Source organism: Galeopterus variegatus, unplaced genomic scaffold, assembly GCF_000696425.1.
Source record: "Galeopterus variegatus unplaced genomic scaffold, G_variegatus-3.0.2 Scaffold44, whole genome shotgun sequence".
Lineage (NCBI taxonomy): Eukaryota > Metazoa > Chordata > Mammalia > Dermoptera > Cynocephalidae > Galeopterus > Galeopterus variegatus.
In genome coordinates, this window is record NW_007726155.1 from 752,756 (window position 1) to 780,407 (window position 27,652).

Genomic DNA, 27,652 nt, shown 5'->3' on the forward strand with positions numbered 1-27,652 from the left:
ACACGTGGTTTCTGTTACTACCAGCTACACACAGTTTCTTGATGATAGTGTTGCTTCTCATTCTACAGCCTGGACAAGTGACTGATGGAGCTTTGTTGTCTACCTTTCATGTGAATTTTGCACAGACCTCCAAGTGGTTTATGGCATTCCATGTGGCCTTCTGGTTGTCTGGAAGCCTCTGAGATGGGTGATATCTAGGACATTGTAGGCAATTTTTTTTTTTCTGTCGTTTGGCTTGAATCAACACCTACCCCCTTCCTCTTTAGTAATTTGCCTACATAGGTCACATGGCAAATTTAAGGCAACGTGGGCTAGAACCAGTCATTAAGTCAAGAAACTTCAATCTTTGAAGAAATTTCTCCTGTGAAAGGTGTACCTTAGTTAAAACAAACATTTCAATAGAGATTTTTATATAGGGAAACCAGTTCTCACACTTAAGAAAAAACCATTACCAATTCTGAAATGTCTGGTTAGTCCTTTGTGACTTACTTATTTTTTATTCGAAATGATTAAAAATGCCTTTTGGCAGAATTGGCCCCCTTTCTTAATTTTTTGAATATAAAGACAGCTTAAATGAGTTTAATGTGCTTTAAACAAAAAAATTTGTGAGGTGCTGATGATTTTAGAGAAGTCATTCTGGGAAGCAGGTTTTGATTTTTTACGAAAAAGAGTGGTGTTCCCTTTCAATTTGGTGAAAGCTATTCCTAGTAACGTTTTATAAAATCATTTTCTTTTCAGGGTGTGTTTTATTTCCTTTCCATCCCTTTCAGGAAAGAGAAAGTGTTTTATTGGATATTTTTGTTTCAGTCCTTGTTTCCATTATTTTTGCCAGAATTCATGGGAGTTCACTTTTCATTTAAATGCCTGAAATATTCCTTGAAGAATCTGCATTTTGGGACAACTAGGAAAAGAGCTATGTAAATTAGTTCAAGGAAGAAAAAACAGTTGTTACTCTGTCCTCCTTAACCACTCATTTTTTCCTTTACTTTATAATTTTGGAGGCAAATGATTTCAAGTGTAATGAACCAGAGGGTGGGGGGACGGGGGGGGGGTTGTTTGAGTTTGAAGTTCAAAGGCAGTTTGCTGTTGGTTGTGTGATAAAGCAAATCATAGTTCCCAAGTGAAGGGAGAAAGTAAGCTTTAATCATTTAAAGAAAGAAATGGTCAGTAGATTTGTTATAAGGAAACTCAAAATAGGTCTCTAAAAAAATTTGCACTCCTTTGTGAAGTAGTCTTGACTAAAAGATTTTGGTGAAAATAATATTTCTCAGTTTGTGAATAGACTTTCTGTATAAATGTGTTAGTCTTTGGGAATTAATATTAGGTAGTTTCAGTTCTAATGCCATTCACTATTTCTAGCAAAGTGTGTTTTGTTCTGCTTTGAAGTCAACTGTGTTTTCATTACTTTAAATATAATATTCTTCGTTTGCAGGCAGTGCCCGTATGTATTTCTAGCCTTTACATGGAACAAAAACCATTTAAGATGGGCTACTCTTTATGTGTGAACCAAATCTATATATTTATTTGGATGTTGGGCTGATTAGATGGGATTTAGCTTTTGTCCATGCAGAATTTTACAGACAGACTCATGTTCAGCTGGGCAGACGTTCGGCCCCCGATGCTCTCACAGTTTCTCTAGTGAAGAGAGAGCCCTTTCTCAGCAATATCTGTAGGCTGCTTTCTAACTTTTCTATTGTCATGGGAGAAAAATTTAAAAACTGATTAAAAGGGGGCAAGTGCATTGCTTCTGTGAAAATTCTGCTGCTCCAAACCATGGAACTTGTTTGGTTTGGCTGGCCTTTATGGCAAGACTGACATATTTATGTGGAAAGCTCATATTTAATATTTAACTTGGAATTTTACACATAGGAATGATGAAGTAAACAGAAAGCAAGGTTATGTTGTTGTTGTCGATTTTTCTCTGCTTTTTCTGAAATATGAGAAAACATAGAGTGGACAAGTTTCAACCTGGTCACCCCATGTTTGGCCACTGAAATTCATAAATAGCCAAATTCCTTGATAATGCTGTGGAGACTGGGCACTGAGCAGCCACCACGTTTGCTATGCATGAGAGTTAATAAAAATTTTCATTGCTGGAGGAAAGCTTATATACAGTAGTCTGTTTGTCCTGTGTTTCCACCACCTGAGTCACAGCCAAAAAAGCAATTGTCTACTACATATTTCAAACAGATGCTGAGGGGTAGAAGGGGTAAGTAGAATTCACAGCAATAAAATCCTGCTCTCTAAGTTCCCTTGAAGGAAGTGAACTCATAAAATTTTTGCTGCTGACTTATTTGTCCAGTTCTTTGAAGTATTTAACATTAATTTAGCCTACAAATCATTGGCACCTCAATTTTTCATTGAAGTATCAGGGCCTTTTAAAGACGTACCCTGGGTGTGCCTGGAGAAAAAGAATCTGGAAGCAGATCGACTAATTTAACTGCTATTCATGTACATTGTTTTTATTGAAAACAATCTTATGTGCCTTCAAAGTTCTCTAAATCAGAAACCGGTTCTTGAGTTTGTATTTGTTTGTGCACATGATTATAGAAAACACATTTTAGATGGAACACCGGCTTGCTTTTTTCAGTTTCTTTCTACTGCCTGGATACATCTTCTAATGGAGAAAGACGTCCTGATGGTATTTGGAAGAATGATGACAGTAGTAACCGGAATAATAAATGCTACCAGGAAGATTTTATGAAATGTAAAAAATAAAAATGGAGAGATCTACCCTCAATTTAAGTACCCTGTGACTAGAATATCAGCCAACGAGGTACCTCATTCATCCGTGGGCTCTGATAATAACATGTGTGGATGAAGGGGCACTATGTTCCACAGGAAGATTTTTGGGTTCTTTTTCCATCTGTTGGTGATAGCAATAGATGCTTTAGGAATTGCTTATTGTCCACGCTTCCTGAAATAGCTGCATGCCTTCTCTGGACCAGACCCACTCTAGTTCCTTATAGCTTCACAACTTTGAAATGACCTCCTTTTTAAAGAGCTCAGGAGACCTGAAAGAAGGGAATTAAGGAACTAATGGGTTAAAACAAGCCTCCAGGTGCCAAATGTGTGTGGCCTTTTAATTTTTATCTGACAGTGTGAGGACTTTCCTGACTATTCCTACATATGCACCTACACACACAGGCACGCGTCACCATCCCAACTCCACGCCTGATTTTCATCACAACATTTATCATTAGCTGAAATTATCCTAGACAGATTTGCTTATGATTTGTCTCTTGCTACTGAATGTAAATTTCAAGATGTGGACCTTGTTTATCACCTTCTGTGCTATATTCCTGGTGCTTGGCATGAAGTAGGAACCCAATAAATATCAAATTGGAATGGGGCAGTTATTCCAAAAGTCTTAACAATCTTAATGTTGGATTTCTTAATGGGACTAGCTCCCCCTTCAGTTAGGATAGAACTTCTGAAAGGATCATATTGATTGGTATTGCTTATTTCAGATGAGATATAAAAACAAAGGCTGTGGGAAGCAGTGGTTGATCAGAATTCCAGGCTAGTATTTGGTTGCATTTGTCCTAGTATTTTGGCCAGGTTTCAGTTAGCTAAGTATCTCTTATACCCTATAATTTAGTATATCGTTTCAGCTTTCCAAATAATGGCTTGCTAATGGTAAATGTTGTTTAACTTTCTAATTCAGGGGAGCTACCTGTTCAGCAGAATTTTAAAAATTGTAAGTGATGATTGCAACCAGGTTAAAAAGCACTTAAGGTACATTTGGCTGTATGTTTGGCGTCTACTTGGGTCATCCTATGGCTGTCATTATTCTTTTTGAATGTGAACATAAACTGCAGGTAGGGCTTTTCTCAATTGGTCCAGAACTAAAACTTATCTTTACCAAGCCAGCGTTTCCCTTTTGGGTAAATAATGCATCATTCTTTAGTTAGTCTGATCTGAGATGGTGACTCAGATTCTGTCCAGTGCCATCAGTTCTTGTATAGGTGTTTATAACTGTTGATTTTTATCAATGTTCTAGTTCTCGCAATTTCTCCAATTCCCTTTAATGACATTTGACTCTTTTGTGAAATCCTACTAAAATTATTCCAGCCACCTCGCAAATGTCTATGTCCACTGCTCTTGTTTATTCCGCTCATCACAACTTGATTATTCTCCCTAAAGCACAGCTCTGATCACATTATTGTCTCGCTTGCTATTTCCTACTAAATTGGGTATAAATTCGGTCACGTGGTATGCAGGAATTAGATAGATTAAAAGTGGCCACACATTCTTTGCCACTCCTTTCCTCAAGAGGTGGAGGCTAAGGCCCTTCTCCCATTTACTCTGGGCAGCCCTTTTCACTTGCTTTAGGCAATAGCACACAGCAGAAGTGACATTGTGTTCACTCTGGGCCTGGCAACACTCTCCCTTGTTCTCTTGGAACCTGCTTGCCTGCATTATGTAAGGAAGCTCAGGCTAGATGGCCGAATGATGAGGGGCCACTGAAGGGGGTGGGGACATGTGTGAAAGACAGACACACACAGAGGAGAACTGAAGTACCCACATCTTGGAGGCCCAGTCAAGCTCCCAGGTGAATGCGGTTGCATACATGACCCTCCCCTTCCCCACAGCCAAAGAATCACCCAGCTGAGCCCAGCCAATCCCCAGTATTTTGAGAAAAAAAGAGATTATTATTTTAAGTCTGAGTTTTAGGGTGGTTTGTTACAAAGCCCTAGATAACTGGAACAGAAACCTTGAAAATCAAAGCTTCAATTTGCCCTTCCGTTCTTATTGTTCATTTTCTTTGACCTTTCTGAAATGTCAGCCGCGTTCGACTCAGAAGCCCACAAGATAGTCAGGGCTTTCTTTAGTGTATGCTGTGTCTTCCACCTGGAACATCTTTACCCCTTACTCTTCTCTACCTGTCGAATTCCTTAATGTCAGTCACCTTCTTTTTCAGTGGCTTCTGATCTCTCTTAGACTTCTGTCGTTCAAGCTACATTGGTATGGGGGTTAGGGAAAGATGACTTAATTATTTGAGTAAGTGACATTATGTGGCCCTTAGTTTCCTCATCTGTAAAATAATCTGGTGGATTTCTCAAGTCTCTTTCAGCCTTAATATTCCAGAACAGAGCTGCCCAATAGAATGTTCTGCAGTGGTGGAAATGTTAATTTGTCTGTGCTCTCCCTACAGGGTAGCCACTTGAAATGTGGCGAGTGCAACTGAGGAACTGACTTTGTTTATCATTGAATTGTAATTCATTTAAATTTAAATAGCCACAGGTGGTTAGTTGTTAGCCTTTGGGGCAGTACAATTTTGGAGTTTCTAGAATTGGAGTATCTTTCACTTACTGCCAACAAAGGTTTAATGCTTTATATTCACAAGATTATCAGAACTTACTCTTTAGGATTACTTTTCTGGACAACAGATACAAATGACCCAGTGGCTGAAGTTTCCCCAGTTTCTAACCTCCTCTGTTTCATCTTAAATTTTATTTGGCTTTTAGAATCCCCACCTGTACCTAGAGCCAGTGCTGAGCCCACTTTTCTCTAGGTATGTAAACCATTCCCTACTTTTGTTCATAGCCCATGCAGAGACTAACAGCATCTTGTGGAGCTGGAGTTTTTAAAAAAAATCCCAATAGTCCCAACTTGGAAAAAGAATACATACACAGCGGTGTCAATTGAAAACCAGCCAGGTGGCAAGATCAGTGTAGTAGAGTGAGAATGGAGCTGCCTTTGGCCCTTTGGATGATTGGGGACACAGTAGAGATACTGTGAAATTACCTTTTTATTGGTGCTTGAGCCTTTTGAAGTAAATGCCTCTTCTTGAAGGAAGTGGAGAGAATCCTTGTATTCAGCCTGAACTTAGGACATGAGCATGACAGTTCTACACTCAGTCTACAGTTTTGCAGAATTGAGACCTGGGGCTGTCTTATATTTGGGCTGATTTCCCTTCTGTGAATAATTATGTAAATTAGGGCTTCTTTTATCTTGCTTATGTTTACTGTCATTTAAAAAAAAAGTAGAAAAATTGCATTCATTTTATTGCATTATAAAGTAATGTCATTGGTAACCCATCTTCTGGATCTCCCTAGGTCTTGATTTTATTTATTTATTTATTTATTCATTCATTCATTCATTTTTAAAAATTTTTTTTGAAATTTTTTTACCCCCTGCAAGGTAGGAAATGAAATATTAGTAAAGCCTTACCATATTTATGAACCAAAAGTTGAAATACCATAGGAGGGACTGCTGATGCTCACTTGGTATAGGGGCTGTTTATAATCAAGGAGAAGGAGTTGTTTGTGTAAAAAGCTCTCAAGGAAAAGAAATTCTCCACCCTCCCTTGATGTAGTCGGTCCAGTCAAGAACTTAACTCCTGTGTCTCACTGAATTCACTTGCTCACTCTCTTCTGCTGCAATTTAAGACAATTTCCTCTGTCCTCTCTGTTTATAGAAAATAACTTGTTGGCATCTCCTTTGTAATAAGCCGTCATATACTTGAAGGCAGTTATTAAGTCACCCCTTAGCCTTCTCTTTTTCAGGCTAAACTATCACAACCCTTTTAACCTTTCCTCGGAGTTTCCATTTTCCATCCTCTTAATCATTTTACTTGCCCTTCTCTGGATTCTCTCCAACCTTTTACGATTTTCTGAAAACATGGAATCAGAAAGGTTTTTTTATACATTGCTCTAAGTTATTGCTGATTTTGATGCATCCAGTAGAGTTTTTCTTTTAATTTCTTTTTTTTTTTTTTCCTTTTTGTCTTTTTTACTGACCGGTAACGGGATCGCAACCCTCGGTGTTGCGCCCGTACCGGGGAGTTTTTCTTTTAATTTCAAAATATGTGTTAACTGTTTATTTCCACGTTCGAGCTAACTTTTCTCAACAACTTATTTGGATTTGCTATCACCATTTATATTTATTTATTTATTTCTGAAGTGTGGTCTGTGGGCTGAAAGAGAAATCTGGAGGTCAAATGGCTGTCTTTCAATCTATGTTTATCTGTGTCTAATTTGGGGTCCTTTTTATATTTGCTTCTCTTTTCTGTAGGAAGACTCTTTCTTTCATTGCCTATACCGTACATGAACAGTTTTGGCTTGGAGTGTGGGGGGAGGCAGTGATGAGGGGGCACATGCTGTGAATACTATGTTTGCATTGGTCTCAGGGTCCCTGCTCTGGCCTGCCTCAGTGTCTTTGTCACCCATACATCCACATGAGTGGCTCACAGGGAGGAGCTCAGGGGACCTCCTGACTTTAACTGCGCTTGTCCTCCCCTGGGCACTCTTTATTTCACCACCCACTTTTATTTCTTCCTAACATGCTCAGGCTCTGCAGTTACCAAGTTTATTTATTTTTCTACTACCTGAATCTTTGTGTCCCGCTTTAGAATACAAGCTTCCTGAGGGCAGGGAGCTTGACTGGCTTCTTAACCCACCTTGGCATCACTAGCACATAACTAGCAAAGATGACTTCTTCATGGAAGGCAAGAAGGAGGAAACTATGTGGCATCAGAAGTTTCCTTTCTTGTCTTACTTTTGCCACTGTTTGACACTGGGCAACACAGTTAATATTGCTGGCATCCCTTTCCTTTCCTATTTAATGAATAGGTGAAAGGATGTATTCTAAACGTTCCATAAATCTCCTCAACTCTTCCCCTTTGCAACTATATTCAAATTTAATGATTCGACTTATTTTATACCTTTTTGTGGTGCAGGTGAGTGGGTAGCATTTCTATTTGTATTTAAGAGTCATTTATTTCAGGAATAAATTTTTTCATGCTCTCTTATCTTTTCAGTATTTTGGTTAGTTTGTTCCTTGACCCAGAGTACTATTTTTAAAAGGGCATTCAGAATTTGGGGGCATTCAGTATTTTTCAGTCCTTTCTGTATTGTCCTCTCTGCCATCCCCACCCTTTTTCCAAACTCAACAATCTCCTCAGCTCTATGTTCCAACACTCTAAAACCATGTTGGAAAAATCTTTACCTACTTGGTTGTTTTATCCACATTCTTCTGGTGGTCTGTAACCGAGGTCAGATCCAGCTCTGGAGCCACTTAGCTCAGTTAACCAAAGGTGGCCTCATGTATCTTGTTTCTCTATATGGCAGTTGCATGCTCCTCCGCGCTCTCAGGCCTTTCCTGTGCACTCTGAACCAGCCATTCTTTCCTTTTACCATGCCTGAGAACCTGGCTCTCCCTTAGTCATCTCGTGGTCAAGGTGTGCACTTGTTCTCCTGTGTTTCAGTCTAAATTGGCCAGCGTGTCCTCCTGGGCCAGTGTGGCGGGCAAGGCCAACTGTCACCCGGTCATGCTGACCCTTAGCAGCCTAGGAGGCCCACTCTCCCTCCTTATCTTTCCTGGCCTTCTTGGTCAGTATGGAAGCACATCAGAATCATACAGACTCTTTGCTCATGTCAAAAATTCTGGGTGTCAAACCAGGCTTTGGACACTAAAATCAAGTTCCTTCAGCTGGTGTGAAGTGACCAGTCATGCTTTGGCCTCTGTCCATTACACAAGAGCAAGCTTATCGTCTTGTTTTCCTATCTACCATTCCAAATCCAAATTTCGGCTGCTCTCAGAACGCTCCAGGCTTCTGACACTTCCATGCCTTTGCACACACAGCTTGTCCCCCAAAATATCCTGCTGTTCACTACCTCTTTTCCTGCTTTCTTTCTTCCTAGGCTCAGTTCAGTTCTCTCTTTTTTGAGAAGCCTTTCCCCTCTCCTACTTGGTGCACCCCTTTGTCAGACCACAAACCCCACTGGGTTGTGGTTACGGCCTTTGAGGCTGGCACTGGTGTCTTTACCTTTCTGTGCTCAGTGCTGAATGCTGAGTAGGTGCTGAGTGCACCTACCCCTCATTTCCACAGCCTCGGGTTTTTCTGGGGCTGATCCCATTTTTCCTTGGGATGCTTTGCTCTCAAAGATCACTCAGTCTGTCAGCAATCTCCTGATTCCTCTCTCAATTAAATGTTCATCTCTGGGCTGTGTCTTCCCTGTGGGAAAGATTGCTGTCAGCGAGGCAATCAGTGAGAACCCCGACTGAGCCCTGCCTCCCTCACCAAAGAAGTTCATGGCCAACCTATTTTTATTTAGCAAATAAGGGCTTGTTTTCGTTGATTGTCCACAAGCACAAGGGGGGAAAAATTGCGCATTTGCTTCATGGTTACCTGCGCTGCAGGGCTATCTTATCTGTTCCACTTCTGTTTCACATGTGGAGTTTTCAGAAACAATTGTGCATGGATCGTGCAGGATACAGCATCCTGAATGAGGGCTGAATACCCTGCACTGGAGGTGAGCATATGGAGTCTTTGCAACTAAGAATGTTAGATTGTAGCTGAGGAAAAAAAGGCAAATGGCTTGGTTCCTCTCTAAATCCCAGGTCTGCCAGGTGAAAACGTAGATGTTGCTGTCAAGCGGCACAAATGACTTTCAGTGTTGTTTACCATGAGTGGTCATTGCAACAGCTTCTAGCACTGCACTGTCCAGTATGGTAGCCACTGGTCCCATGTGGCTACTGACTTGACATATGGCTTGTCTGAATTAATATGTACTATGAGTGAAAAATATACACTGGATTTTAAAGACTTAGTAGGCTTGGTATTTAAAAAAATGCAAAATATCTCGTTGACAATTTTATGTTGATTACATGTTAAAGTGGTAGGATTTTAGAAATATTGGGTTAAATAAAATATAGTCAACATTATTAATTTCACCATTTTCATTTTACTGTTTTTAAATGTGGCTACTAAGAAACCTTAAATTCCATATGTGCCTTGCATTATATTTCTCTTGGACAGCACCGTACTAAAGGCTTAAGTGTAAAATTGTGCTTCAGACAGAACACAATACTGCATAGCTTATTATGTATTTTCCAGGCCTCACTTCCCATATGTATACTAGGTTACCTTTAAAAGCACAAGTCATGATAAAGACATGGACTTTGGACTAAGACAGACCTGAGCTTCAGTCCCAACTCTCTATTTGTGGCCTGTACATACCAGCATCTCGAACTCTGAATTTCAGGTTCTTCAGCTGTATAAAAGGAATAACACCATTCTGACCCTCACTGTGGTTAGGTGTGGGATAATGTAGTGATTTCTAGCAATATTATGAGACATTTTGTTGCTATAATTGAATAATTGCATTTTCCCCAAATTAATAAATAAAAAATTTCTATTTTGAAATTTTATTGCAAATCTTAAAAATATAGAGAATCCCCCACCCCTTGGCTCCTGTTACAATACATCTGCCAGCTAGTAGTAATGGAATTGTGATAGCTAATGTTCCCTGAGAGCTACACGCTAGGCAGTGTGTTTTCCAGGAATTGCCTCCTTTGTTCTTCACAGCAACCCCCAAAGGAAAGACCTATTATTATCTCCAATTAATACCTCCAGCAACCGAGGCACAGCAAAGTTAGGTGATTTGTCTGAGGTCACACAGCTAGGAAGTATTCCAGCAGGCACTGAGCCTGGGCAGTCTGACTCCAGAGTCACGTTCTTTGCCTTCACCCAGATTGTCCACCAGTAAGTAAAACCAATAGCAAATGAATACTTACAGGAAACGTGCTTTTCATGGACATCTCATCTTGTGATTTTATAGGGTCTATCTAAAATATTTCCCTTTAGAATGTTTTTCCTAATTTTTAGAGTGGGTTTAAGTATGTCCTGATTTTAGACTTTTCCTTAAAGAATATATCGATTCCCAGGCCCATTACAGTCCAAGTCAGTCTTAAAAATTTCAAGATAGGGGAGGAATAAGTTTTAGTGATCTATTGCACAGTGTGGTGACCATAGTTAATGTATTATATATCTAGAATTGCTAAAGGAGTAGATCTTAAATGTTCTCACCACAAAAAAGTGACAAGTGAGGTAACAGATATGTTAATTAGCTTGATTTAATCTTCCTACATGTATACGTGTATCAAAACATCTCATCGTACCTCATAAATATATACAATTGTATTTGTCAATTAAATAAAAAAGAGTGCAAGGGGCAACAAAAGAAATTCCAAGATAGAATTATATGGGGAGAAATGGATTACACAATGTCTTGACCACAATAAATCTTTTGTTTTGTGTTTGAGGGCCTTGTCTCAGTTGTAAACATCACTAAAGTACCTGGTACGCTATGTCCCATATGTACGTAGTGGGGGCTCAATAAACGTTATTTATTAATGTTTATTGCAGTGCTTCTGAAAACACACCTTTAGAAAAGGAAGTATTTAAAATGTACTGTCATTCATGCCATTAGATTGACTATGGTGTGGATGTACTATCTCATCATGTATAATTGTCTCTCAGAATAATTACCTGGGATCAAAGTTGAGCTTCAAGTGGATTTACTTTTGTTAGGCTGGAATCCACCTGTTTACCTTAATGTGACACACCTACATCCCAGCAGATACAACTGGGCCATTCCACGATATGTATCTTTAGTTGTCATTCCACATTTAACCAAGAGGGTTAGAAGGCATTGACGTAGTATTTTCTTTTCAGGTAAGGTACTAATACCAAAGTGGGGTGGGGATGATTGGGGAGGGGAGTTTGTGGTCAAAGTTCAAAGCCTTCAAGTCATTTGGAAAGTTGAAATGTGCTTAATGCTGGAATAGAATTATTAGGAGGAAATATCTGCAGACCTGGAAAAGTCCTTGGAGAATATTTAATTCAAGACTAAAGGTTTGGATCGATGAGAGCCAAAATAAAACTTTGCAGCAACAGCCTTTTATTAACTTCTAGCTACTTCTCCGCATTCTATTGGCATGTTCCCTATTCTGAGCTCCACTCTTGAGAGGCCAGAAAGAGCTGGGGTTTGGGAGACACAGGTGTGCAGAAGGCACCTTCAGCAAACTACTGCAATTGCCAGGTACCCCTCTGTGCCTTTAACTGGTGGTTAAACAGAAAGCAGGATGTGCTTATCTGAATAGTGACAACAATGGTAAACACTCAGTCACAAAGTTCAGCATTCTGGTTTCAGATGGGCCAGCATGGGGCTTTGGAAGCTGGGGACATGGGAGTGCCTGCCATGTGTGTGGGTGGGGAAAGGGACAGAAAGGTTGACAAGGACTTGCTGAGTTATTAGGCAAAGACTGCAAGCACATCAGAGCAGGAAGGAAGCTCAGAGCCTTTTCACTGCATCTTTTTTGTCATTGCAGATAGGTAAACTGAGGCCCAGTGAACAGGAATGTGTATTTGAATAACAGCCAAAGCTAACCTTTATCACTGTCAGTGGCGTGCTAGCCACTGTGTTAAATACTTATTCGAGTTACCCCCTTGAATCTCTGTCACCACTCTGTGAGGGAGGTACTAGTATTATATCCACTATTCCGACGAGGAAAGAGTCTCGGAGAATTAAGTTACTTCTTCAAGGTTGTAGAACTAGTAAGTTCCAGAGTTAGGGTATAAGAGAAGGCCTGCCTGTCACAGCCATTGCTGTTCCCACCACATGCTCGGGAGGTACTAGTATTATATCCACTATTCCGACGAGGAAAGAGTCTCGGAGAGTTAAGTTACTTCTTCAAGGTTGTAGAACTAGTAAGTTTCAGAGTTAGGGTATAAGAGAAGGCCTGCCTGTCACAGCCATTGCTGTTCCCACCACATGCTCATCCTTCTCCACAAGGAGGCTCGGGCATTGCTCAGCCTGCTTCTTGTGGAACCCAGTCATCTACTATGTAACAAATTATCACAAATTTAGCAGCTTAAAATAATACATATTTTAATATGTGTTTATGATATCACAGTTTCTATGCACATCCAGACACGTCTTAACTGGGTCCTCTGCTCAGGGCCTCACATATCAGTAAGTATGGTGACAGCCAGGGTTGTGATCTCATCTGAGGCTTGGGATCCTCTTTCAAACTCACTGGTTGTTGATAGAATTCAGTTCACGTAGTTATAAGACTGAGGCCTGGAGCTTGTAGAGACCACCCACTATTTCCTGACATGTTTCCAGCCCTCCCCACAGTGTGCCTGTTTGCTTCTTCAAGGCCAAACAAAGAATTTCCCTGTACTCAGAGAGAGCCCCAGTCCCTCTTTTAAAGGGCTCACCTGATTAGACCAGGCCCACCAAGGGAAGTCTCTTTTGATTAACTCAAAGTTGACTGATTAGGAACTTTACACCTGCAGAATCTCTTTTGCCATACAGCATAACATCATCAAAGGAATGATGTTCCATCATATTCACAGGTCCTGCCCATACTCATGGAGAGGATATAATACAAAGCTGTGGGTCATTGGCGGTCATCTTCGTATTCTTTCCATTGCAGTCCCCACTATTAACGGTTCTTCTCCATCTTCCTGCAGGGGAGGAGAGCAGGAGACAGAGCTAAGCCACCTCTGTGGTATAAGGAATGTATTCTTTCCATTGCAGTCCCCACTATTAACGGTTCTTCTGCATCTTCCTGCAGGGGAGGAGAGCAGGAGACAGAGCTAAGCCACCTCTGTGGTATAAGGAATGTAGGTAGATTAAGAGATAGCAGAGAAGCAATATTTGGTTGTTTATCCTGTTGGTGCCTCAGTTTCCTCATCTGAAAACTGCAGATAATTATACTTCCATTTTGTGATTATAAATGAAGAATAAAGTAGAGGTTTGCATATATTAAGAGCTTGTCAAAGGTCACCTATTAACAGGTTTGCTGTCTGCAGTTTGAAGGACACAGGAAAATAGAAACAGAAATATAGAGGTAGTTTGTTTTCGTGAGGTTGCTTGGAAGCCTTTGAGATAGCATTTGAATAAATTCACATTGTTGGGGTGGACACAAGGGACTGAGCTGTGGAAAATAGCATTATTTGTTGTAAAGCAATGTGCTTACCTGTGCAAAGAGAGTTACAGTGGTGCAGTAGAAAGAAGACTATCCAGGAGAGTTCAGGGATCTTACCTAGGACTGATTATGCCAACAGTTCTTAGCTTGGACCACTATTCAGTTCACTCAGTTCTGTAGGCCGCAAGTTTCTCGTCTGTAAAATGGAGCAGTGAAAAAAGGTAGGCCCCGGAAGTAGCAGGCTATCTAAGGTACCGAGTGGATCTAAATGTCATAATTTTATTGGCAGGGTTTCTGTGCAAGGTATGGCCCAAAAGAAATTGAGTCTATTTCATTAGCTCTGTGTAAAAAAAGACTTTGCAGACTTGCATCCCCTATTGGAAAGTCATTAAAGGAAGTTCATTTTGCCAAACTACTGGACTTTACACCTGTGTCTTTCTGTCCAGTACAGAGATGGTTATGCTCCATGCCCCTGAAATGTTCCTTTGGGCCGGCCCGGTGGCACACTGGATAGTGCGCCGCTTGGGAGCGTGGTGGCGCTGCCGCTGAGGGTTCGGATCCCACATACAGACCGGTTCCAGCTCACTGGCTGAGCGAGGTGTGGGAGCAACACCGAGGGTTGTGATCCCGTTGCCGGTCCCGGTCCGGTATGGGCGCGACACTGAGGGTTGCGATCCGTTGCCAGACACGAAAAAAGACAAAAAGGAAAAAAAAAAAAAAAGAAATGTTCCTTTGTGTCTTCTTCCCAGGTGGTTACTTTTATAGCCCCCTTGATATAAAAGTGGGAGGGGCCAAACTTAGTGTCCTTTGTGTTTTGGGGTGGATGCACAGAAATTACCAGAATTCGGAATCCCTTTGTCCTGTTTCCCCACAATCACAAGTTCTCCTTCCAGCCTCGTTCCCACCTTGAACTAGCCAGACTTGCTACGATATTATGAACCCTGACACAGGGCCTAGTTGCTGCCAATTTAATTTCTGTGGGATGGAGTTCGGGTCTTCACAAAAAAAGATCAATAAAATATAGCATTAACAACATCCACTCATGGCATGTACCTTGCAAAGGCTTGGATATATTACTTAATTTCCCAAACAAGTTTGTGTCCTAGGTAGTAGTATTCCCATTTTACAGTTGAGAGGACTGAGACTCAAATAAATTAAATAACTTGACCAGTGTCACATGGTAACAAGTGGCTAAGCAGGGATTTGAACCCAGGTGTGGTATGTGCTAAAGCCTCTGCTCTTAACCAGCAAGGTAAGTAGGCGGAACATTGTCAATAATTTTAAAAACTGGAGCCCTCTCTTCAACCTCCAGCATGCCTCCCCTTTTTCTGTCTAGTATTCCAAATAATTAACAATCCAGGATAGCTCCCAAAAGCTGAAGTTGAAAGACCAGCTCCAGAGGTTTAATATTCTGGGGGACACAGAAAGAGAAAAAAGAGGCCATAACAGGGTAGATGCCATTCCACTACCATGCCAAATTCTCGGTGTTGAACTAGAAGAAAACTATATTACAAATGATACTTCTAATCTGCTTGTGGTAAAGATTCTGGAAAATAACTGGAAAATAAGCATGTGACAGTTCTTCGTTTGAGTGTAAACTGAACTCATTAATTTAAATTACACTGCTTTTTTTTTTTTTAAACAAAAATGGAAACTATAATAATAAGCAGTGGCTCTTGTAGAGAATGTAAAAAGATGTTAGAAATTTGTGCTTTGGGAAGTTGGAGAATGTACTTATAGTTAAGGATTAATTTTCACTCACAGAGATCAAAAAGGTCTCGATGAGTAAGATAAGTATTGAGTTTCAGGGTGGTTGTATTATTTTCCCCTCCTGCCAGACTGTCTGAAACTTATCTCGAGTATCATGGTAAAAAGAGAAGTGGCAGGGAGACACAAAAATGAAATAGATATATTTTAGGGATAGAATATGAACTGCCTTTCTAAATGCATATCAGAAGGAGAATTTATTCCAGTTGAATAGGTTTAATGATATAATTTTACCATATTAAATCATAATTGCTCTTTAAAAGAAAATAGAGATGCATGTATCACCACTGCCAGGGTTTCCCACTCCAACCCTATAGCATCCTCCGACTTGTTGATTTCACCCTGATCTCACAGTGGAGCTGATCTGTGGCTTTCCTTTGGAAATTAGATGGGGAGAGGGAAAAAGAAGGAAGAATAGTCTGAGAAATAAGAGAGTCTGCTTCAAGCAATTGCCATAGCTTTGGTGAAACCAGGTCCTGCTATTAGGCTGCCAACCTAAAGCTTACTAATAAATGGCACCTCTGACTATCTGGAATAAAATTATTTTTAGAAATTAGATCACGTATCAAGATGATTTGGATACCTGGATTAGTCAGGGACCAAATCATTTGCATTGGTATGGATGCTGATAATTAGTAAATACTCACGGCTGCTTTCATCCCACTGCATTCCCTTTTCCCCACCAAAAAAAAAAAAAGGTTGGGAGGGGAAGCGGAAGAAGGAACGAGAACAATGAGAACACGCATTGATTGCATATTTGGATGAAAACAGGATTAGATTTCAAATAATGCATTTTAACAGAATAGGTTGGGAGGGGAAGCGGAAGAAGGAACGAGAACAATGAGAACATGCATTGATTGCATATTTGGATGAAAACAGGATTAGATTTCAAATAATGCATTTTAACAGAATCTGATTTTACATCAGGAACTGAATTAGATGGAGGTATAATTCATCTATGAATTTATCACCTATACCTGAGAGTGTAAACTTCCATATCTGTCTTTTTTTATCGCACACAAAATAATACTCAGCTTGTTTGACGGATCCAAGGCATATATGTAGTTTTTAAAAACATTTTTATTACCTTTTAAAAATATAATACTTGATACATAAAAAAGAATATAGCATATTTCATTGAACCTTGTGTAAGATCTCTATTTTATAATCTAGTAATAAAGTAAAAATGCAGCCAATCCAGTTGATACCTATGCTTTCTTATCTCATGTCTTCTAAGAGGCATCTCAATTTTGGAGATGTTAAAATGAAAAAAAAAATACGGTGCACGTTAGAATCTATTAAATACAGTATACCATATACTTGTAAGTTATGAAGTATACCATAATAAGCATACATGAACATCCTCCCCACTGCTCATAACTTGCATTTTCTTCCATGACCCATGCAGATAGGAAACTTGCCTCCTGAATTTTGAGTTTATTATTGCTTTGCTTCTTAAACTTACATTTAAACTCTCCTTCCTACTAAACTATGAACTCCCCAAGGGAGGAGGCCATTTCTCTTTCCCACCACTTTATTGTCAGTGCCTGACACAGAATCTGGCCCAGTAAATGCTGGATAACAATTATTGATTAACTGTATAAGCCGATTGTCTGAGGCATATCCAAATTGTCTTTACCCTGCAAGGTCTGGTTTAAACACCAGTTCCTCTAGGAAATCTCTGACGTGCTGAACTGGAAATGATCTCGCCTCCCCTTTGAACTCTCACAGCAATTTATCTTTAGTCCTCGCAACATCAATATACCAGCTTCTCCTTTTAGCTCTAGCTCTTCACCCATATCTGCCTTCCTGCGAGACTGGCAAAAGCAGGATTTCTGTTCTATAGTTTGGTGACCCTCCCAGTGCCTGGCATAATAAAAGATAACAGTAGACTCAGTTATGCCTAGTATTTTGCATGTATTCCCACCAAATCTTCATAAATTGAGGTCAGTACTGTGACTGTTCCCACTTAACAGATGAAGAAACTAAGGCTGTTGCTCATAATTGCTTGAACAATAAGTATATATACCAAAAAGAGGAGGACGGTGCTGCATCTAAATGATTTTGCCTTAGCATACTTCAGTTTTTCCCTGTGGTCCTGGCCCTTATGCTTACTGTTGGGTATGTGGTTCAGAAATAAATGAAAATAAATAAAATAAATGCAAGTTTTCCAGAGGAATGAGATAGAACAATTTTTTTTAAACTTTTTGAGACATCTGTATTTTCTTTCTTATTATCTGCCTAGTTTTCTATTGAATTTATTGATTTATAAGAGATGTTTAGGTACATAAAAATTAGTTCTTATTTCTAGGTTCTGATATGCAAATATTTCCCCAGTATTTCAGTGATCTTTTGCCTTTGCCATGTTATTTTAGTCATATTCAATTTTAGTATATTTTTGTATATCAATTGTTTCTTTATAATTTTTTTTGTAATTCAAAAATGCATTTCCACTTCTGAGATGATGAATTTTTTTTTCTTTTTAAAGTATTTTAGAAATAAATGCAGATGAGGTTAGGATCTTAGAAGAACCTCTCTAATAGAGAGAAATATCACACAAGTAAGTACCTTGATAAGCATATAATATTTTTAAATAGTGGAATTGCTGAAAGGACAGTGAAACAGAATGATGGGGGGTGTTGATGGTGGGGAGAGGGTGTTACCTCCGAGGCGGGAATATTTCAGCTGACAGCTCCAGATTGCCAGCTGTGTTCACATATGAGGAAGGGCATTCGTAGCAGAGGGAACAGCCCTGCCATGGGAAGGGGATCATGAAGATGACTGAAATGGCAGGAGGGTGATGTGGGATGAAGGCAGAGGGGAAGGTGGGGCACAATCCCACCTTTGGAAGCCCCCCTTTGGACTTCAGCTTTTATTCTAAGTGCAGTGGGAAGCCTTCGCAGTGGCATGACCTGATGTGCATTTTCAAAAGATCCCTCTGAATGCAGTGCAGAGAAGAGATTTGGGGGGGCTAGAAGGAAAGCATAGAGAGGGTTACTTATGAAAAATGAGCCCACATGGGGCAGACCCTGAATGTGGTCTGTAAATCCAAGGTTAAACTAAGGCTTCGCCAAGTTAGAAGTAGCATGGTTACTGCAGCTGAAACGCTGGGCAATTCAGGCATCCAGATTAAATGCTAGTCTGAACCCAGCGCAGAGAGGGACTTTGTGTGGGGGACCATTCAAAGGCAAGCTGGACAGGTGGCAACCTTGCTTCTTGGCGCCAGCGAGCAGAGCAGCGCTCACTGGTGATGGATGGCTTTTCATTATTATGAGCACGGCATCCAGAGGCAGGAAGATGGCATGGCCCCTGGGGACCACAGAGGACTCTCCAGGCTTTTCTTGCACTTTGTCTTCCCTTAGTATTCTAGCCAAGGTATCGGCTCTGCATTCTAGCCATGTTGCTGCCTGGAAATCTCACCATTGTTGCTTATGTTCTTGTTCACAGTCCTGGTACTGATCTTTTTATACATTTTAAAGTCAGCGTGTCTGAATTTTAGAGAAAATGAGAATTAGAATGGTTTGTACAGTATAGTGAAGGGTTTTTTGTTTGAGGTTTTTTTTTTTCGTTTTTTAAGAATTGAAAGTGTGACTACATGCAATCTACTATTATGATCCTTCCTTTCGTGAAGGTCCATGAACACTTTTTGCTCAATCAATGTTTTATTTTTTTGCTTTTTATTTTATACATGATTCTTCCCCTTGACTTTCCAATCTCAGGAGACAGCAATATTTCCCTTGAAAATCCAGAGGGTGAGTTGGCCCTATGTGTGTGTTTTCCAAGTGTTGGTTTTCCATGACATTCTCATGAAAAGGACTAGTATTGCTAAGTCATTTTTTAGTGTAAGGAGGTCCATGTTTGGGCATTGAAATTAATTTCCCTTATCTTGCCATACAAATAGCCACCCTGGTTTCTTTGATTTATTACTTGGGATGGTTCAGCGGTACTAAAAACAGAGGACAGGAAGACATCACCTTTACATGGCATCATTAGTCACAGCATTAAAAGCATCACCCTGAAGAGACTGCTGCACCCAAGCTCCCGCCATCCCGTGACAATACCCTGTTCCCTTCCTGTGTGCTCAAGACATTGGGCCTGTCATGGCTTCTGGGTCGCATTTTTCATTTCCTAGTAAGTTGCTCCTATCCAAATGTCCTTTCTGTCTTTCTTCCCTTACATAATGTAAAAGAACTTTGTAAGATGCAAATATAATTCCTGATTAAAGACAAGCTACAGACTGGGAGAAAATATTTTTAAATTACATCTCTAACAAAGGACTTGTATATAGAATATATAAAGGACCCTCAAAACTCTACATTAAAAAACAAACAGAAACACCCAATTAAAAAATGGTAAAAGACTGGAACAGAACTTTTACCAAAGAAGATATATGGAAGACAAGCATATGAAAAGTTCTGTGACATTGTTAAACATTAGGGAAATGCAAATTAAAACTATGGTATAAAGGAAAGGGGGGAAAGAAAACTCCAGATGAAGTACCACTGCACACCTATTAAAATGGCTGAAATAAAAACTAGTGGCAATACTAAGTGTGGGTTAGGATGTAGAGCAAACGAACTTTCATGCATTGCTTCTGGGGTTGTAAAATGGTGCAGCCACTTTGGAAAAGACTTGGGCAGTGTCTTAAAAAAATTAAACATAAAGTGACCATGTGACCCAGCATTCACACTCCTGGGTATTTATCCTAGAGAAATGAAGATGTATGTTCACACAAAAACCTATATACGAATGTTTGTAGAAGCTTTATTTATAGTTGCCCAAAGCCAGAAACAACCCAAATGTGCCTCGGTGGGTGGATGGATAAACAAACTATGATACCTCCGTACAATGGAATAATAGTGAGAAAGAATAAGAAACAAGCTATTATTACCCAGCAGTGTAGAACAATCTTGGAGATATTATGTTGAGTGAAAGAAGCCAGTCTTAGAAGATTCCATACTATATGATTCCCTTTATCTGACATTCTTGAAAAGGCAAAACTGCAATGATAACAGTTGGATCAGTGGTTGCCAGGGGTGGAGGGGATGGTGTGACTCTCGAGGGGATGGCACAGGGAGATTGGGGGCGATATAGCTGTTCTGTATCCTGATCGTACTGGTGATTATATAAATCTATACATGTGTTAAAATTCATATGGTATTACCCCTCCTTCCCCAAAAGTCAGTTTGTAAGTCGAGACTTCTGAACATGATTTGCAAGGCCCAGCATGTCTCTTGTTATTTATCCAGCTCCTTGTCAGTATCTTGGCCACTTCTGTCAGGTCCCGAACACTGTGGTCCCTTTTATATTTCTACCTGGGCACGCTGATCATTTGCCCAGAACCTCTCCTTCCCACTTCTCTGCCGACCCCCCTTACCTGGCTAATGAAATGCATCCTTCATGGTTCAGGTATGGAGATCCTGTCACCCAGTGCAGAAGCACTACCTCTGGACACCCAACCCTGGATGTTTCATGCCCCTGTCAGGGTGCTCAGCATTGCCCATTGCCTGGCCATGTGTGTGCCTTGCACGCTAGGTTGTAAGTTTGGGGAGAGCTGGTTCTATTGCTTGCTCCCTAGCCCTGAAAGCAAGGCCACAGAGAGTTCAGTAAGGACAGTAGTGAGGGTAAGAGTTTGTGCACTAGAGGTGGAATCAGACTTTGTTTTGTTTTATTTTGCCTTTTTCTTATTATGGCTGTTTTTGTCTGTAACCCTGTTGTTGAAATTCCTTACCTTTTCATGCTCTTTCAGCAGGGGAATCCTCTTTGCTGCTTGTGCCCAAACTCCTTGTTAAAAAGCAATAAACCACGGTTTTAAGACCTGTATACATTTTTTTTCCTCCTTTAAGTAAAAGTAAAATCATGACTGTGGAGGGATTTTCTCTCTTTTTCACCAGAAGTTACATGGGTTTTATAGTGAACTGTGAAAAGATGTTAGTGGTAGAATCCTTATTATAAATATGCTTTTATGTATTTACTGAGTCCCATATTCCAAATTCTCTTGGGGGGACAGCAGACTTTCTGGGGAAAAAAGAAAAGAGAGAGAGAGAAAGAAAAATCAGCTTCTGTTCTGATTTTTAATCCATAGCAATACTAAAAATAATAACACTGATGCTAACATTTTTATTGTGCTTATGAGCCAGACAGACACTGTCTTAAGTACATTATGTATTTAAAATCACATTATGTATTTAAAATATTCCTTAGGAAGTAGTGATATTATTTTCCTTATCACATGTGAGAAACGGTGGCGCAACGTGGTTAGATCACTCGACCCCCAAGGCCAGGAGTGGAGCTGGGATTTGAATCCAGGCCTTTGGTTTCATCTTCCAAAGGACTGTGCAATGACATGGAGGGGAGACAGGAGACATGCTTTTCCTCACTGGGAACACATGCTGACCTCTTTTCACTTTTTCCCAGGAAGGTATCTCTACACTCTTTGCATGGGCTGCCAAGAAGATCCAGAATGGCTTGGGATGCTCCTTGTCTTCTCTAGCCAAGGGCAATTCCATATTTGTGTCTTGATCATTATGAGAGCAGGTAATTGGAATAATTGGAAAAGGAAGATAAAAATCAAAATGACTCAGGAAAGAAGCAGAACAAAAATAAAAATAACTTGGAATGTACTTTACGACTTTCAAAGTGTTTTCTTTCACTTACATGTTTTCTTAAGACAACTCTCACCACTCCCCATTGTTATTACTACCTTTTTATATAAGGAAAGGGAGACCCAGAGAAAAGTGACTGGCCTGACCTATAGGGCTCACCACGTGGGTCCATGTGAGACCAGAATGCAAGCTCAGCCCTGCCCTTCCCTCCCTCCTCCTTCCTCCCTCCTCTGTCTTCCCTCCCATTTGAGTTTTTACTCATTGAGTAGAAGAAACTCTTCCAAAAACTTTAGACACAGGCAACATGATTTCTTCTCTTTTTCTGCATGTATTAGTTTTCTGTTGTTGCATAACAAATGGCCACGCAGGTAGCAGCCTAAACCCCACTGATTGGCTCCCAGTTCTGTAGGTCTTAAGTACAGGTGCAGTGTGTCTGGGTTTTCTGCTCAGAGAATCAGAAGGCTGAAGTCAAGATACTAGCTAGGCTGAGTTCTTGTCTGACAGCTCTGGGGAAGAATTTGCTTCTAAGCTCCTTCAAGTTGTTGCTAGAATTCATTTCCTTGTGGTCCCTGTTTCCTTGCTGGCTGTTCTGAGCTTCTGGAGCTGCCCATATTTCTTGCCACGTGGTCTTCTTGACTGTGAAACCAGCGATGGCGTTCATGCTTCCATCTCCGACCTACTCCGTCTCTGATCTTTAAACTCCAATTGAAAGGGCTCATGTGATTCTGTCAGGCCCGCTCAGATAATCTACCCATCTGAAGGTCAGCTGATTTGGGTCCTGAATTACAACTGCAAAAATCCCCTCATATCAATACCTAGATTAGTGTTTGATTGACTCTCTGGGGAGGGATGTGTATACCAGGTGTGGGAACGTGGGGGTCATCATAGAATTCTGCCTCTACTACATTACATGACCACATTAAAAAAGGTAAAGACAGACAGAAACAAGGGCCAACTCCAAGGTATTTGTTTTCAATCGTAATTACATAAATTCTCTTTAGAGGTTTTGTGGTGGTGGTGGTGGTGGTGGTGTTTTTCTTTTGCCAGTGTGACACATGTACTTATTAGGTCATTGGTTAAAAGCATATTGGTTAACTGTTGCTTTAGCACTGTTTTATCCTCTCGTTTCTTTTCAGCCTCCATCTCCTTAAACTTTCTCTCTGCTCCGTGCGCTGTTTGATTCCTTCTCTACTTTTGGGTTTTATCGTAAATACTGCCTCCTCATGGACGAATTTCTTGACAGAAAGTCACGTGAAGTTGTTCTTTTATTCAGGCTCTCTGACGCTTCCTTCACAGTGGTTCTCTATTTCTGGATTTGTTGACTGTCTGTGTCTTAACTCTAACTGTAGTGTCAGGGAGGGAAGGATCAGGCCTGTTTTGTTCTCCGTCACAGGCCCAGTGCCTAGACCATACTTAGTACAAAGTAGACACCAAAAATTATGTGTTTAATTGATGTGTAAATAGAAGGTAATGTTCTGGTGCCTGTAGAATGGTTGTCAGGCCTGTTTTGTTCTCCGTCACAGGCCCAGTGCCTAGACCATACTTAGTACAAAGTAGACACCAAAATTATGTGTTTAATTGATGTGTAAATAGAAGGTAATGTTCTGGTGCCTGTAGAATGGTTAACTTTAACATTTGTTTTGAAAGATTGCTAGAGGAGTGAATCCAAGTTAATCTATGAGGTCACTGCTAAAGCATTTATTGTTTGAAAAGTACCTGATTGACAGTCATAAAGCTCTTACAGAGGAGACTCTACAAATGGTAGAACCAAGTAGGAACAATTTCTGTATTGTTCTTCAGAACATACAGTGCTGCAGTAGTAGGTAGGTGATGACTCTCCAGGTCATGGGCTGTCTGATGTTTGGATCACAGTTTCGGGGCAAGTTTTTAATGTCCCACACGGATGCCTCTTTCCTCCTACTCCCCATTTGAACAGCTCTTCTCTCTGAATTTCTCTTAAGCTTCACCTTCACCTCTAAGCAGTCATAGTAATTGAAGACTCACGTAAAAGCTGTTTGACATTAGGCAAGATACTAAACCACCTGAGCCTTGTTTTCCTCCTCTGTAAAATGGGTACAATAATTCCCACCTTGAAAAGTCACTGGAAGGATAGAAGGATAGTGAATGCAAGTGCCTGACACACACTGAGACTGCAAAATGCTATTCTCATTATTCTTAGACTATATTTTTTTAGCCCTGACTCTGCAAACCTGATGTGGAATCGAAATGTTCATCTTAACAACAAAGTTTTTGGAAGTTATTAAAAAAAAGTTACAGTAGATTATATGCTCATTGGAGATGATATTCTATTTAACTGATTTTTATCATCCTATTATATTAAGTAAGGACTACCTAGTTTTGAATCTTTAGAATGAACTAAATACATTTCATGTATAGCTACACTGAGCACAATTTATCTTTTTTAAAAATTTTGATTCAGAAGGCACTTCAGAACTTTGTAGTGCCTCTGGGTTTTTATTATGAACTCCAGATAGCATTTTATTGTAGCTCTTTGGAAGTATTGTTTCATATCAAGTCTGGAAAGCATCTTCTACCTGTTCACCTTTTCACATTCCTTAATACATGGTAGAAAAATAGTCTGTTGCACTAAACACCGACTGGCTTGCCTCTCCCCATCTCCACTTGGTTGCATTCATGTGGTGAAGACTCTCCTGCCCTGGCTTGTGCTGGGAAGTAATAGAACCAAAGCAGTAACATCCATAGAACCAGAGAGCATAGTCAGTGGGGTTTCAAAGAGCTCGTTTCCAATAAAGTACCAAAAGTGGCTCCAGGTCAAACTGTTATCACATTTCAGATGGGACCATTTTAGGGAGTAACGAGGGTGGAGTAGGTCGATTAATGTTTCTTTCTTTCTTTGTTTTAATTACTAATAAAAGGACATATTTGCCAAATCTCAAGGCAGGTTAAACAGTACTCATAAATGTGGTGATGGAAGTACTGAGGCAGCTTCAGTGTAGTATTTATTAGCAGTATCATTTCTACACTCGAAACTGCATTCCTGCCTTTTCATTTATTTTGCCTGCCTTTTAATTCACTGAATGTGATTTAGAGAAGTCAGTGCCTTGTATTACAGTGTTATTGTGAGTCTGTATTTCTGATTTAATTCCAGCAGTGTGAGCCTGCAACGGAGGGCCAGGAGACTCTGCTTTGCCCCTAATTAGCTGGGAGAGCTTAGACAGTTGGCTCCCTATCTCTATATATGCCCCAGTTTCCTCTCCTTTAAAATGGAGCTATTGGCTTCTTATCTGAGGGTTGTAATAATAAAAGGAAATTTCCTGTAGATGTGAAAAAAAATTTTAAACAGCCTGCGAATGCTTTCGTTTTTATTTTATTTTAACCCAAATTAATATGCAAAATTGGGATGCCAGTTTCAGAGTTGCTGGGATCAGTTCATCATATTTCTAGATGAAGTATATGAAAGTGATTATAGGTAATAAATATCTTTTTTTTTTAACTTATTGCAGAGGCAGTTTTTCCACTGTTAATGAGGGTAATTTGACTTGGTTGAAGGATTGCAGTTCTTAAGAATTAATGCAGTAATCCAATTCAAAGATTTAAAGAGATCTAAGATTTTTCACAGGTCGCGTGCTAGTGAATGTGCTCCTATCACATAGCAGCTAATGGACTTGAACGCCAGTCTGTCATTTACTGTTCCCTCACTGCATAGCAGCTTTGCCCTTGGTAGTGAGTATACTTTCCAAGCATTGCAGGTTATTTAGAAGTGTGGTATATTTGTAACACTTTTGAGAGATAGTATCCTATTTCCCACAGCCCCTAATTATTATAAAAACTGGGGTTATCTTTCTTAATTACATGTTTGAATCCTAATCTGCTAAGGTCTAAAGAATATCAGGCTCAGAGGAGCTGCCTTCTTGCCTTTCTTTTTCAGAGGAGGGCCTTTTATTTTTTTAATGTATTTTTAAAAACTAATTCATGTATCATTGTATTCATACATATAGGTTAATTCACATGAATACAAAGGTTACATGCATCGTATTCATAACTTTCCATTTTGGCTAATGATGTATTATTAACAGCTAACAATATTTTGTAAAGGCTTATTTGTAAAGGATGTTGGAAATGCTCTTATTTCCCAATCCCATTATGTTCCCTAAATATTAAAAATCCCATTTTGAGGCAATTAGAAACATTCACTTCTCCCTGCACGTGTGTTCTCTAGACAGCATCACCATTCTGTGCACCCAGGAACCTTTGTTCCTTAATTAGGAAAAGGACTAGAGCTCATTAATTGTGGTTCCAAGTGGTGTCTGCTCAAACATCAAGCAGTAATACATTACAAGAAGAGATCCAGCCTAAGACTGAGACGCTCTCCATAGTTCCCGGAACTGTGAAAAGATAGATAAATGGCAGAGGGTCCTTGTAGGGCCATCCCCACATCCTGAACTGTCCTTGAGAGCCTGGCTGGATGCTCATCAGTTTTAAAGCCAAACAGATTTTTATACTTGTAAGGAGGAGGGAAGGTGAGAAGGCACAACTTGTGTAGAAATCTAGAACTTTACCTTTGTTGGAAGCCCATGCTCTTACAAAAAAAAAAAAAAAGTCAGAAAGAAATCACTTTTGGATTTTTTGATACATTAGTGGAAACCATCCAGATGCATTTAGATGTTATTGAAAGTGGGTGAATTGTTGGCAAACATGATAAAAGACAGATATCCTAATGTTTTATCGGCCGACTTTCACTGCTGGCATTGGGTGTTGGAGGAACTGTAAGAGTTTTGAAAGCTAAAACTCCCAAACTGAATTGGCAAAGCCTTAGGCTGCATCAGTTATCAACAAAGAGCACTAATTTCCACAACAAGAACAGGCATTTCTCCAGCCTCCAGGAAACTTCATGCATCGAATGTTCCCAGAAATATGAGTAGTACAAGTGGTGGACCCATCTCACTGGTTAAGATCGGAGTCCCAGAAGCAGAGAAGCGAGCAGCTTGAGGGAGAAAGTTCAGACTGGATGGATGATGCTTTTGTGTGGTTTGGCTGGGCTGATGAGGAAGCGCTGAAATAAAGGGATATGAAGATGAGAGCAAAAGGTCAGATTGAAAGCCAGAAATTGGAAAGTAGAACAGTTAATTTGAGGGTCAATTCATTTCTCTTGTAGAAGGATTTATCCAGTCAGGTAGCTAACTCTCTCAAAGGAAAAGGACTCCAGGCCACCAGGCAAGGCTGAGACCCTCTCCCTCCAGCCCACCTGCCAACTCCCTCTCTTCTTGCCTTCTCTTTCCGTCCCTGCCAAAGGATAAATTGCCCTCATCCTGCTAATGCTAATGGAAGACATTACTAACAAAAGGGAGTGCTTCATAAAGGAAGCTGAGCTCTGGCAAGTGGAGGCATGACACCCTCGTGCTGATAGTGGAATGGGTCAGAAACAGTGAATATGGAAACAAATATTATTTCCCTGAAATGTTCTGCCTTTTAAAGAGACATGCCTAGCTAGCAATATATATTTATATATATTTTTTTCCACCAGTAATCTTTTTTTTATGTTGTATTTCTCAGAGAAAGAAAAATAGATTTTA

The 27,652-nt window shown here is 40.1% G+C and overlaps 1 protein-coding gene across 6 annotated transcripts in view; it reads left to right on the forward strand.

Moving 5' to 3' along the window:
• The window catches only part of FOXP1 (forkhead box P1), a 569,779-nt gene that overhangs the window by 371,187 nt on the left and 170,940 nt on the right, over positions 1–27,652 (forward strand). The window lies entirely within an intron of this gene.